The sequence below is a fragment of the Cherax quadricarinatus genome, chromosome 70 (genome assembly GCF_038502225.1).
Source record: "Cherax quadricarinatus isolate ZL_2023a chromosome 70, ASM3850222v1, whole genome shotgun sequence".
NCBI lineage: Eukaryota > Metazoa > Arthropoda > Malacostraca > Decapoda > Parastacidae > Cherax > Cherax quadricarinatus.
The window spans coordinates 21,938,177-21,953,670 of NC_091361.1; positions in this window are offsets into that span (position 1 = coordinate 21,938,177).

Consider the following 15,494-nt stretch of genomic DNA (forward strand, 5'->3'; position numbering starts at 1 on the left):
TTCCTTTAAGTCTTTTAGGCTTGATGATATGCTCACTTAGAGTCAGATGGGATGGGTCCATGCAGAGAGGGTATCCAAAGATTATGATACTGACCCATTTTTTAAAGTGGTGAGTGTCTGATGGAGGTCGGAGCAGCTTAATATCCCCATAAGGTGTACTAAGTAGATCATTAATCAGCTCTTTATTCTGTTCCACAAACACAAAGTTGTGTGTGTTTTTCCTAAATTGGATCCTTGAGTTAGGATGCTTGTTTACAGCTTCCATTAGCCATGCACACTTAGCAGGCAGCGGGGTGTTGTCAGGGAAGTTCAGCTTAACACATTCTTCCTTTGAAGAAAGACTTCTTGCAGCCTCTGTGCACCAAGGACGTTTAGTATCACATTGTGTACGAGTCAAGTGAGTCTGACTACGTCGACGCTCTAGCCCTTTCTCACTTTTTCTCTTTTGTTTACTTTTAAAGGTCTGGAAGCTATCTTCATTTCCATCACCTGCAGAAATAGGTTCCTCTATGACAGTTGCCATGTTTGCCAGTGATGATATCTGGTGTAAGACTTACAACACAAGAATTCCTCGCTTATCTTTCCCTTATAGCTTATGCAAGAGCAAATATTCACTACAAAGTCAGAAGTCCAAAATAGATCACAAGACACAAGTGCTCAAGTTCAATGAACACCTCCAACCATACTCAACCCAGACCACCACCACTCAATACGACACACACCCCACCAAAAACACACTCAGAGACCTCTTGTATGTGTGGTAATAATATGGTACATATAATGATATAATGGATGGTACAGGCGAGGTCTTACACCTTATCACAAATTACAAAGATGAAAAGAGAGAGAGAGAGAGAGAGAGAGAGAGAGAGAGAGAGAGAGAGAGAGAGAGAGAGACAAAGTAGGTAATATTGAGCATAAAATTAGAATTCTGACATACATCACATTAAACATGAGGTTCAAATTCAGTGATAACTTCCACTTGAGTTAGTTCAGGCTACTGCCACCTAATGTACCTCACTGAAATAACAATATAGCAGACATCACAATGAATGCTGAAGACAACCTCTTACCCCAACCATAGATTGTAAACAGTATTACTAAAAAAAAAAAAAAAAAAAAAAAAAAAAAAAAAAAAAATAGGTAATGTTACAATGACAATGAGATAAATTACTCTGGTTGACTTCCTTGGTCCATCCTGGGTAACTCACACGTTACTATGTTATACATGTATGCAAGCATAAGTGTGCAGCTGTAGATAGATGAACCAGTACCTAAACAATCTCACTTACACACGCGTTACTATGTATGACAAGTGTTACCAAGTACACCAAGTGTACACTTTATCACTTAGAATACACCACTGGTCGTAATAAACACACTGAACTTCTCAAGGTTACACACTAGGCCCAGCTTCTGGAGTTACCAGCGTTTTAATGTGTTTATTATGAGACACTAGAGGAGATATCAAAAAGACCTGGAAAACACTCTCAGATTCTAGGGACCCACAAACTGAGAAAAACCAAGAATATTGTCCTAACTAAACCTAATGAAACACCACTACATCCCACTGACACAGCTAACAAGATAAACGACTTCTTCTCAACCATAGGATCTAATCTCGCCAGTAAAATCCCACATACCAATGCCCATGCCGGGGACTACCTAGATGGGAATTTCCCTAATTCCTTCTATCTTGCACCAACTGAGCCCACGGAAGTCATTGAGATTATAAAGTCACTTAAAAATAACTCGGGGAATCTGTCTCATGTCCCACCATTACTGTACAAGCGAGCGGCCAATGTCCTTTCGCATGCAATTTCATTACTTTTTAACAAGTCACTAGAAACTAGCACCTTCCCGAAACTACTCAAGATGGCAAGGGTTACACCAATACATAAAGGTGGTGACCCTACAGACTTAAACAACTATAGGCCAATATCTAACTTACCATTGCTATCCAAAATCTTTGAGAAACTCGTGCACAGGAGACTGTATTCATTTATAACGGCTCAAAACATACTCAACCCCTGCCAGTTTGGATTCAGGAAAAATAAAAGCACTAATGATGCAATCATAAAAATGCTAGATCTGCTTTACACAGCATTGGAAAATAAGGAATATCCACTAGGAATTTTTATTGACCTAAGAAAAGCTTTTGACACAGTAGACCACGACATCCTACTCCACAAACTTGATCATTACGGTATAAGAGGCCATGCGCTTGCTTATTTCAAATCTTACATTACTAATAGGTATCAGTACGTCACCATTAAAGACACAGCATCAGCAACACGGCCACTTGATACTGGAGTTCCGCAGGGAAGTGTCCTTGGTCCTCTGCTCTTCCTCATATACATCAATGACCTTCCAAACGTATCCCAACACCTGAAACCCATTCTCTTTGCTGATGACACGACTGATGCCATCTCTCACCCTAATCTTGCCACCCTCAACACCATTGTGAATGAGGAGCTGATTAAAATATCGACTTGGATGACAGCCAATAAACTTACGCTTAACACTGACAAAACCTACTATATTATGTTTGGTAGCAGAGCAGGAGATGCACAAATTAACATTAAGATTGACAACACTCTAATTACCAGAAATAATGGGGGAAAATTCCTAGGCTTATACCTTGACAACAACCTGAATTTCAGCACCCATATCCAGCATATAACCAAAAAAGTATCCAAAACGGTTGGGATCCTCTCCAAGATACGATACTACGTGCCGCAAAATGCCCTTCTCACACTATACCACTCACTTATTTATCCATACCTTACCTATGCTATTTGTGCTTGGGGATCAACTACAGCAACACACCTAAAGCCAATAATAACCCAACAAAAAGCTGCAGTAAGAATAATCACTAAATCCCATCCCTGGCAACACACCCCCCCCCCACTTTTCATAGACCTAAACTTACTCCCAGTTCAGTACATCCACACTTACTACTGTGCAGTCTACATCTACAGGGCCTTAAACTCTAATATCAACCTTGACCTAAAACGCTTTCTTGATAGTTGTGACAGAACCCACAGGCATAACACCAGACACAAACATCTCTACGACATTCCCCGTGTCCAACTAAACCTTTACAAAAATTCAATGTATGTCAAAGGCCCTAAAATCTGGAATACCCTACCTGAGAACTCTAGAACTGCAGACACATTCATCACCTTCAAAACTACCATTAGAAAACATCTTATCTCCCTGATACACCCCGTCAACTAACTACACGAATACCACCTGGTGGTTCACACTTACACTCACTCATTTGACCATAAACAGAAATATTAATCTCAATCTTAAAATAATGAATCCTGTGATACTCCAATACTGAAACTATGTACTGTGCCAAAACAAAAGCATTCACATTGCTAAACTCACAAACTATTAGTCACTTAGCCATAATACCAACTTACCTCATAATTTGTAATATTTTACAATTAAGAATAAAACTAAGTATGCCCGAAATGTCTAGCCATGCTAAGCGTTCTAGTGGTACACTCTGTAATCACAATTTTACTACATGTAAACCACACAATAACCAAATTTCTGTAAACTCAGCATTGTAATCCTTATAGAGAATAAACTTTGAATGTATAAAAGTAAGTAACCATTCTTTGTAACTTGTGAGCTCATTACCTTTGTACCTAGTTCAGCTATCAAAACTTTGGGGGCCCAGTCCCTTGACCCATTACGTACCTCTGTAATCTGTAAATACCTTTGTAACTTGTCATGATTGTGACCAGACCTACCTGGAGTTCATTACCTTCGTAAATTGTGAGTTCGTTACCTTTGTAAATTGTGAGTTCATTACCTCTGTAACTTGCTCAGCTATCAAAACTTTGGAGTCCAGTCCCTGGACCAATTATGTACCTCTGTAATCTTTTGACTACCTCCCACAGGATGGGTATGGAGTGCATAATAAACATATTAAACTAACTAAAAACTCCCATCACACATTGGATTACTTCTTCATGATAAAGTTGATATGTTAGCCAAGAAGAGTACCCTGAAGGTGAATGTAGAATATAACTTTGGTATAACTGTATCTAGCATTAAGAATAATATTAGGAGAGAAGTAAATAATGAAAATGATTGTTAAAGGAATGCAGTTAGAAGCCTGAGTAGATCTATTATGGAAAATTTTATAGGGGGTTACCTGTATGTACCTCAACATTACATGCATACGAGTAATCTCATTGGGAGACAACAACTATATTGTTTACCGTAGTCACCCCGTGTAGACATGTGAGAAAACTTAACCACCCCTGGTCACTGCAGGTGGTCCCTTCGACCTCACAATCTTATCCATATCTATCCGAGACCAGTATATATTAGTTTAACTGAATGAAGGGGGGGTAGGTTACACATGGACATATCCATCAAGGAAAAACACTTGTATATAATCCCACCACTTACCAGATATTCTCTGGTGGTCACTTGATGTAGCTGGATCACCCACAACCTATCCAATTACAACATATCTAACTGGCCAGTATCAGTTGCTATAACTAGAAGGGTTACTTAACTGTGGGTGATTGATGCTCTTTATTTCCTCCATTCAACATCTCATTTCGATGTCCTGCTACACCGACACAGTTCTTATTCCAGCAGGACGAGGTATCCGTTGGTTTGTCCCGGTTTAAAAGTCGTGACTCCATAAAAACTTCACTGTCCTCAGGGCAGGAACCACGAGGTCTACATGTGTTCACTCGGAGCAAGGTGACTTATTTCACTTCACGCATTCTCTTAACTTAGTGCTATTATCACTGATTACATTACAATTCACAAGGGATTTAATGTCTCATAATTATTATACATATTAGAGGTCACTCCACTAAGATCTGAGACTGATGAGTGATGATTAAATCACGGGTATTTTCTCATGGACACACTCCATGGCGGCACACCAGGCACCACCGGTCCTACCATTATTCACTAATTTTACCACTTATTACAGCGGTCCCGTAAATCACGTTCCCTCACTCTTCACCAGGGACAGTTACTGCACTTCATATTATGAAGTGAGGCCTATATTAATCCTTAGACCGCCGTGAACGCCAGTTTCCTGGTCCCATGTTTTCACAGCCTCTTAACTCCATTCCAAACACTCCCGCTCCCTGATGCCCCGTCTCGACCTCTCTCTGCCCATCAGCGCAGGTGCAGTGCTTCCCTGTTGGTTCTATTCCATTTTCAAATACATTTTTGACCAATGTCGACACATTAAACACCTATTAGGCACTATAGCTTCGGAAGATTAAAATATTTTCCACATCTATAACCCACTATAGAGAGAGCCACAAAATTTGATTAACACAAGCCTATCCAATGTTATCCTGACGCCAAATGACTTCGAACAGGCGATAAATGACATGCCCATGCACTCTGCCCCAGGGCCAGACTCATGGAACTCCGTGTTCATCAAGAACTGCAAGAAGCCCCTGTCACGAGCCTTTTCCTTCCTATGGAGAGGGAGCATGGACACGGGGGTCGTCCCACAGTTACTAAAAACAACAGACATAGCCCCACTCCACAAAGGGGGCAGTAAAGCAACAGCAAAGAACTACAGATCAATAGCACTAACATCCCATATCATAAAAATCTTTGAAAGGGTCCTAAGAAGCAAGATCACCACCCATCTAGAAACTCATCAGTTACATAACCCAGGGCAACATGGGTTTAGAACAGGTCGTTCCTGTCTGTCTCAACCATTGGATCACTACGACAAGGTCCTAAATGCATTAGAAGACAAAAAGAATGCAGATGTAATATATACAGACTTTGCAAAAGCCTTCGACAAGTGTGACCATGGTGTAATAGCGCACAAAATGCGTGCTAAAGGAATAACAGGAAAAGTCGGTCGATGGATCTATAATTTCCTCACTAACAGAACACAGAGAGTAGTCGTCAACAGAGTAAAGTCCGAGGCAGCTACGGTGAAAAGCTCTGTTCCACAAGGCACAGTACTCGCTCCCATCTTGTTCCTCATCCTCATATCCGACACAGACAAGGATGTCAGCCACAGCACCGTGTCTTCCTTTGCAGATGACACCCGAATCTGCTTGACAGTGTCTTCCATTGCAGACACTGCAAGGCTCCAGGCGGACATCAACCAAATCTTTCAGTGGGCTGCAGAAAACAATATGAAGTTCATCGATGAGAAATTTCAATTACTCAGATATGGTAAACACGAGGAAATTAAATCTTCATCAGAGTACAAAACAAATTCTGGCCACAAAATAGAGCGAAACACCAACGTCAATGACCTGGGAGTGATCATGTCGGAGGATCTCACCTTCAAGGACCATAACATTGTATCAATCGCATCTGCTAGAAAAATAACAGGATGGATAATGAGAACCTTCAAAACTAGGGAGGCCAAGCCCATGATGACACTCTTCAGGTCACTTGTTCTATCTAGGCTGGAATATTGCTGCACACTAACAGCACCTTTCAAGGCAGGTGAAATTGCTGACCTAGAAAATGTACAGAGAACCTTCACGGCGCGCATAACGGAGATAAAACACCTCAATTACTGGGAGCGCTTGAGGTTCCTAAACCTGTATTCCCTGGAATGCAGGCGGGAGAGATACATGATTATATACACCTGGAAAATCCTAGAGGGACTAGTACCGAACTTGCACACGAAAATCACTCACTACGAAAGCAAAAGACTTGGCAGACGATGCAACATCCCCCCAGTGAAAAGCAGGGGTGTCACTAGCACGTTAAGAGACCATACAATAAGTGTCAAGGACCCGAGACTGTTCAACTGTCTCCCAGCATACATAAGGGGGATTACCAACAGACCCCTGGCAGTCTTCAAGCTGGCACTGGACAAGCACCTAAAGTCGGTTCCTGATCAGCCGGGCTGTGGCTCGTACGTTGGTTTGCGTGCAGCCAGCAGCAACAGCCTGGTTGATCAGGCTCTGATCCACCAGGAGGCCTAGTCACAGACCGGGCCGCGGGGGCGTTGACCCCCGGAACTCTCTCCAGGTAAACTCCAGGCAATCAAAACTTATTGGAAAGTAACTGCCTTTATTACACAGCATCACAAGCCATCACTATCCTGAACACTGCTCAAAGTCTATCAGTTCTTAACTACAACATCAGGTCCTTAAGCAAACACTATGATGACCTCCTGGCACTCCTTGAGTCACTAAAGACACCCTTCTCCTGCATTATTCTTACTAAGACCTGGCTTAAACAGGACACAATTGATATCTACCCACTACCAGGATACACAGCAATCCACAACTGCAGACCATACCAAGTTGGGGGTGGTACTGCAATCTATTACTCTAACTAACTATCTTGTATTAGCACTAATTGCTTTAGTGATGAATATGGGGAATACATTTTTGCTAATTTTACTGTAAAAAAACTCAAGACGCCTATAACAATCGGTGCCATATACCGGATACCCCACACAAACATCCCAAACTTCAGTGAGAATCTAAAGTCACTAATAACAAACAGACAAATGAACAAGCGCCACCTTCTCTTAGCTAGAGACTTCAATATCAACCTTGACCTACCAGATGATCAGACTGTAACTGATTTCATCAACAATATGAACAACACACTTCTCATACCAACAATAACTAAACCAACCAGGCTCACTGAGACAAGTGCAAACATAATAGACAACATATGGACCAATATACTAGCACCCCTTAAATCAGGGATAATGGCAGACAGCACTACTGACCACTACCCAACCTTCCTCTTAACAAATATTAGTAAGCCATCACTCGAATACAACAAAGTTTCATTTAGACTCCATGACGAGGCCTCAGTAAGGAATTTCACAGCAGACCTAGAGACTGTTGACTGGCCTACAGAATTCTCCAATGCCAATGGTATTGGCGATTGGACAGACATTTTTCTTAACAAAATACTTAGACTATACAACAAACATTGTCCTATAAAAACTAAACAGATCACGAATAAACGGCTTGGTTGCCCATGGCTAACCAGCACCATTCTGAAATCCATTGATAAGAAACAGCAATATGAAAAGCAATATAGACAGGGCTTAATACACAAAGATATTTTTAAACAATATTCAACAGTTCTCACCAAATTAATAAAGAAAGCCAAACAACTGTACTACTCCAGCAGATTCACTGACACAAGAGGAGATATAAAAAAAGACCTGGAAAACACTTTCCCAGATTCTGGGGACCCATAAACTGAAAAAAACCAAGAATATTGTTTTAACTAAACCTCATGAAACACCACTGTATCCCACTGATACAGCTGACAAGATAAACAACTTCTTTTCACACATAGGATCTAATCTCGCCAGTAAAATCCCACGTACCAATGCCCGTGCCGGGGACTACCTAGATGGGAATTTCCCAAATTCCTTCTATCTTGTACCAACTGAGCCCACGGAAGTCACCGCGATCATAAAGTCACTTAAAAATAACTCGGGGAATCTGTCTCACGTCCCACCATTATTGTACAAGCGAGCGGCCCATGTCCTTTCACATGCTATTTCATTACTTTTTAACAAGTCACTAGAAACTAGCACCTTCCCGAAACTACTCAAGACAGCAAGGGTTACACCAATACATAAAGGTGGTGACCCTACAGACGTAAACAACTATAGGCCAATATCAAACTTACCATTGCTATCCAAAATCTTCGAGAAACTCGTGCACAGGAGACTATATTCATTTATAACGTCACAAAACATACTCAACCCCTGCCAATTTGGATTCAGGAAAAATAAAAGCACTAATGATGCAATTATAAAAATGCTAGACCTGCTTTACACAGCATTGGAAAATAAGGAATATCCACTAGGAATTTTTATTGACCTAAGAAAAGCGTTTGACACAGTAGACCACGGCATCCTACTCCACAAACTTGACCACTATGGTATAAGAGACCATGCGCTTGCATATTTTAAATCCTACCTTTCTAATAGGTATCAGTATGGCACCATTAAAGACACAGCCTCATCAACACGGCCGCTTGATACTGGAGTTCCGCAGGGAAGTGTCCTTGGCCCCCTGCTCTTCCTCATTTGCATCAATGATCTTCCAAACATATCCCAACACCTGAAACCCATTCTCTTTGCTGACGACACGACTAATGTCATCTCCCACCCTAATCTTGCCACCCTCAACACCATTGTTAACGAGGAGCTGCTCAAAATATCGACTTGGATGACAGCCAATAAACTTACACTTAACACTGGCAAAACCTACTATATTATGTTTGGTAGCAGAGCAGGTGTTGCGCAATTTAACATTAAGATCGACAACACTCTAATTGCCAGACATAATGAGGGCAAATTCCTTGGCCAATACCTCTACAACAACCTAAATTTCAGCACCCATATCTGGAGTTTACCTGGAGAGAGTTCCGGGGGTCAACGCCCCCGCGGCCCGGTCTGTGACCAGGCCTCCTGGTGGATCAGAGCCTGATCAACCAGGCTGTTGCTGCTGGCTGCACGCAAACCAACGTACGAGCCACAGCCCGGCTGGCCAGGAACCGACTTTAGGTGCTTGTCCAGTGCCAGCTTGAAGACTGCCAGGGGTCTGTTGGTAATCCCCCTTATGTATGCTGGGAGGCAGTTGAACAGTCTCGGGCCCCTGACACTTATTGTATGGTCTCTTAACGTGCTAGTGACACCCCTGCTTTTAATTGGGGGGATGTTGCATCGTCTGCCAAGTCTTTTGCTTTCGTAGTGAGTGATTTTCGTGTGCAAGTTCGGTACTAGTCCCTCTAGGATTTTCCAGGTGTATATAATCATGTATCTCTCCCGCCTGCGTTCCAGGGAATACAGGTTCAGGAACCTCAAGCGCTCCCAGTAATTGAGGTGTTTTATCTCCGTTATGCGGTGGGGATCCTCTGCAAGATACGATACTACGTGCCGCAAACTGCCCTTCTCACACTATACCATTCACTTATATATCCATACCTCACCTATGCTATCTGTGCTTGGGGTTCAACTGCAGCAACACACCTAAAGCTAATAATAACCCAACAAAAAGCCGCAGTAAGAATAATCACTAAATCCCATCCCTGGCAACACACCCCTCACTCTTCATAGATCTAAACTTACTCCCTGTTGTCAAGTAGGGGGGTAATGATTAGGGGGATATGGGAGTAAGAGGGTATGAATAAGCAGGGGATAGGCCAGCAAGGTGGTAGGAGAGATGACAGGCGAGGTGAGCGGTAGGTAGGTAATGTGAGGTCACTGGTGACTACATCTTCACCTCTCATTACTCTACACTCCACTCCACACTACTCACCCTCTCACTACTTTAACTAAACATAAATAATGGAAATAAGAATAAATAACGGGGACAGTGAATATTACTATTCTACTCAAACAGTTTATTATTAAGTCCTTGTACAATAATATATTTGGGAACAGGAGAACATTATTGTGGTTTAGATAAATGGGATGGTACATATAAGCAGTGAGACAGGGAATACAATTAGCTTGGCCAAAATGAATGTAACTTACAATATAGTACACTGTAGTTCACTACAGGAACTAAGCCACAGGTCCCAAGATCTACACAGCACGAGTACCGCGCTAAGCCAGTACTCTGCCCAATGCCTCCAAGTCTCCTCCAGAGACTTCAGCAGCCTTCTCCCGAGCCCTGCACCCCAGCAGCAGCTCCGCTCGAAGTCTCTGCTCAGGAGCTCTGCACCCCAGCAGCAGCTCCGCTCAAATCTCCTGATCATGCTCTTCCTTGGGCTTTTATGGTGGTCCAAGCACCCTCCACAACCACGTGTACGACCTGACGCCTAGGTCTGACGCCGTCAAGAACAAAAGACCTCAGACGTGGGCGTGGCTACAGACGTTTGCCAAGGCAAGGTGTGACCATATAATTGGTTAAATTAGGTCTCCCCAGAGACCTCACAAGCCCAGCTGAACTACATCACACTGTTCAGAACATCCACACTTACTACTGTGCAATCTACATCTACTGGACCTTAAATTCCAATATTAACCTTGACCTAAAACGCTTTCTTGATAGTTGTGACAGGATCCACAGGCATAATACCAGACGCAAACATCTCTATGACATTCCCCGTGTTCGATTAAACCTTTACAAAAAATCAATGTATTTTAAAGGACCTAAAATCTGGAACACTCTACCTGAAAACTCTAGAACTGCAGACACATTCATCACTTTCATAACTACAGTTAGAAAAATCTCCCTGATCCACCCCGACAACTAACTACATGATAACCAGCTGGTGGTTCACAATTACACTCACTCACCCACTGACTATAAACCCAGAAATACTAATCTTAATCTTAAAATAATAAATCCTAACTAGTCATAAGTTTGCCTATGATACTCCAATATAAACACTTTGTATTGTGCCAAAACAAAAGCATTCACATTGTGTAGTGATACTGGTCCTGTGGGGAGCAGCAGCAGGATAATACTGCACCACCTCTAGGGGCCCTTAACAACAACAACAGTTTGGCGTGCGTCATGGGCACCAACATATGGTGTGTGATTCTCTCCTACTTTATCCATTTATCACCGATGCAGATTACATGGTGAGTTTAAATATGTGGCCTGTAGTTATAACTTTTCTCTTGACATATGCAAGACATCACCATCCCTGTAGAAGCCATTATTAGATGTACTAGTCATTATATTTTGTTGTTGCAGAAGTACTATGAAGATTCTATGTTCAATAAAGCCTAGAGATAAGGCCTGTGTTTCTATCACAACAATTTATTGAACATAGAATCCTGGGCTACCTGGTGGTGATCCTGCGCTAGACTACATCACAACATGGAGCGTTTACTGAAACCTGAGAGGCTAGACTGTGACCCCAGCTTATCAACGGCTGCTCAGGAATGGAAGCACTGGTTTAAGACTTTCGAAAACTTCTTGGGAGCCCTTCCTAGAGAAGATCTAGATAAACTAAGTCTACTCATCAATTTTGTGTCACCTAAGATATATGAGGCTATTTCTGAGTGTAATACCTACGAAGATGCTATCAAAACCCTCAAGTCTCAGTATATTAAACCTACAAATGAAATCTTTGCACGCTATCGCCTTGCAACTCGCCGCCAGCAGATTGATGAGTCCTTAGAGGAATACCTTCAAGCACTGAAAATTTTAGGTAAGGACTGTCACTTCCAAGCAGTGACAGCTGCTCAGTATTGTGAAGAGTCCATCAGGGATGCTTTTATCAGTGGCCTGCAATCACCAATAATAAGGCAGCGTTTATTGGAGAATAAAACTCTCGACTTAGCCGCTGCCTTTGACCAGGCAAGAGCTCTAGATTCAGCCCAGAAGAATTCTGAAGTATACAGTACCACTCAGCCTTCTCGAGTGGTAAGTGCTGCAATTCCTGACCAAGACTCTTGCAATGAAGTTACTGGGGAACCTGCCTCAGTGACAGCAGCAGCAGGTACGGTGTGTTTCTTTTGTGGTTTTTCAAGACATCCACGTCCAAAGTGTCCTGCTCGTGAAGCAATGTGCCATAAATGCCACAAGAAAGGTCACTTTGCTAAAGTATGTCGTGCTAATGCATCAACAAGAGCTAGTGCCTCCACACATTCCAGTGATCATGCGACTCTAGCAACAGTGACTTATGCGGCTACTCCAAATTCACTGTCAAAGGCAGTTGTGAAAGTATTCATCAAAGGAACAGAAGTAGATGGTCTTATTGATAGTGGCAGCTCAGAGAGTTTCATCAACCTTGACTTAGTTAAACGGCTCTCCTTGACTCTACATCACTCATCAGGTACCGTTTCCATGGCATCAACATCTCTCTCTATTCAGACCTTAGGGTTTTGTAAGGTAAATCTCAGAGTTAATGGAAAGGATTATCAAGATGTACATTTAGCTATTCTGCCACAACTGTGCTCTGATGTTATCCTTGGTCAGGACTTTCAGAAGCTGCATGGTAGTGTCACCTTAACATATGGAGGTGAACTGCCTCCTCTTGTTGTCTGTGGACTTAGCACTTTAAGGGTAGACCCACCAAAGCTGTTTGCAAATCTTACCGCGGATTGCCATCCTATATCAGCTAAGTCACGCCGCTATTCTTATGAGGATCGGATGTTCATTGAGAAAGAAACTCAGGCTGCTGAAGGAGGGTATTATAGAACCGAGTGATTCCCCTTGGCGTGCACAGGTTGTTGTTGTTAAAGATGGTTATAGGAAACGGAGACTGGCTATCGATTACTCTGAGACAATCAACAAATTTACACTTCTTGATGGGTACCCTCTACCTCGAATTGACGATACAGTGAACAAAATTGCTCAGTACTACGTGTTTAGCACAATTGATCTGCAGAGTGCCTATCATCAAGTCCCTATAAGGAATGAAGATAAACCATACACAGCGTTTCAGGCTAGTGATGGCCTGTATCAGTTTACCAGAGTCCCTTTTGGAGTCACCAATGGGGTAGCCTGCTTCCAACGAATTATGGATTCACTCATTCAGGAAGAGCAACTCATGGGAACTTACGCGTATTTAGATAATGTTACCATTTGTGGCAAGACCCAGGAGGAACATGATGCAAACCTTGATAAGTTTTTGGAAGCCGCCAAGAAGAAAAATATCAGTTACAATGAGGAAAAGTGCACTTTTTCAACTAAAAGGCTTAGCATCCTTGGTTATGTAGTGGAAGGAGGTTCAATATTCCCAGACCCTGAACGACTACGACCTCTACGGGAACTTCCAATGCCTCAAGACAAAAAGTCACTCCGAAGAACTCTTGGTCTCTTTGCTTATTACTCACAATGGATCTACAACTATTCAAGTAAAGTCCGCCCATTGAGTGCTACCACATTTCCTGTGACAAAGGAAGCAGAAGCCGCTTTCCATACTCTCAAACAGGACATTGAAAACTCAGTAGTTCAAGCCATTGATGAGTCCCTACCATTCGAAGTGGAAACGGATGCATCTGACATTGCCATTGCTGCAGTCTTATCTCAGGCAGGACGACCAGTAGCCTTCTTTTCGAGAACTTTTCAAGGATCAGAGAAATGTTATGCTGCTGTAGAAAAGGAAGCCCAGGCCATCATAGAAGCAGTTCGCCACTGGAGGCATTATTTAACTGGTAGACATTTCACCATAAGGACTGACCAACGGTCCGTGATGTATATGTTCGACAAGAGGCACAAAAGTAGGATAAAGAATGACAAGATATTACGCTGGAGGATGGAACTATCGTGTTATGACTTTGATATTCTGTACCGACCGGGTCAAGAGAACATCTCACCTGATGCATTCTCTAGGTCCCACTGTGGAGCAGCATGTCATGATTTGCAATCACTCTCAGCTCTCCACAAGGCTTTGTGTCACCCAGGAGTTACACGCCTGTACCATTTTGTCAAATCAAAGAACATGCCCTACTCAGTGGAAGATGTGCGACAAGTGATCAGAGCATGCAGAGTATGTGCAGAGTGCAAGCCAAACTTTCATCAGCCAGAGAAGACTCATCTCATAAAATCCACCCAGCCTTTCGAAAGATTGAATATAGATTTCAAAGGACCTCTACCAAGCACAAATCAGAATAGGTATTTCCTTAACATAGTAGATGAATATTCAAGGTTTCCCTTTGTATTCCCCTGTGCAAATATGGCTGCTTCAACTGTTATTAGTTGTCTTTCACAGTTGTTCTCTATTTTTGGTATGCCAGCTTATATCCATTCAGACAGGGGATCCTCGTTCATGAGTAACGAACTTCAGGAGTTTTGGCTAGCAAAGGTATTGCCTGCAGCAGAACAACAAGCTACAACCCTCAAGGCAATGGTCAAGTGGAGCGGTTCAATGGTACTATATGGAAGGCAGTTACAATGACATTAAAGTCGCGCAATCTACCTGTTCAACACTGGCAAACTGTCCTACCTGATGCTCTTCACTCTATTAGATCACTGCTGTGCACAGCTACTAATGCAACCCCTCATGAAAGACTCCTCAACTATTCACGTCGTTCCTCTACGGGAGCCTCCGTGCCCACTTGGTTATGTCATCCTGGACCCGTTCTCCTGAAGAGTCACAGTAGGATGAACAAGACGGATCCTTTAGTGGAAGAGGTAGAGCTCCTGCAAGCTAATCCACATTACGCCCACATTCGCTACCAAAATGGTGAAGAGACTACAGTATCTACAAGACATTTAGCCCCAGTTGAAATCCCTATTAGTGTGGAATCTCAAGATACACCAATAGATGTGAAAGATGCTTCGTTTTCTCCTGGAAAGCCCCTTGAGACTACCCCTATGGAAATAGAGGATTCTGCTCCAGCAGTTAATCAAACCCCGCTGGAAAATATCGAACCTGGTGAAGAGGCTCAAGGGCTACGAAGGTCGGGACGTGTACGTCGCCCACCTAACAGTTTGGGAGATTACTGTCTCTGATATTTTAGAAGGGGGAGATTGTAGTGATACTGGTCCTGTGGGGAGCAGCAGCAGGATAATACTGCACCACCTCTAGGGGCCCTTAACAACAACAACAGTTTGGCGTGC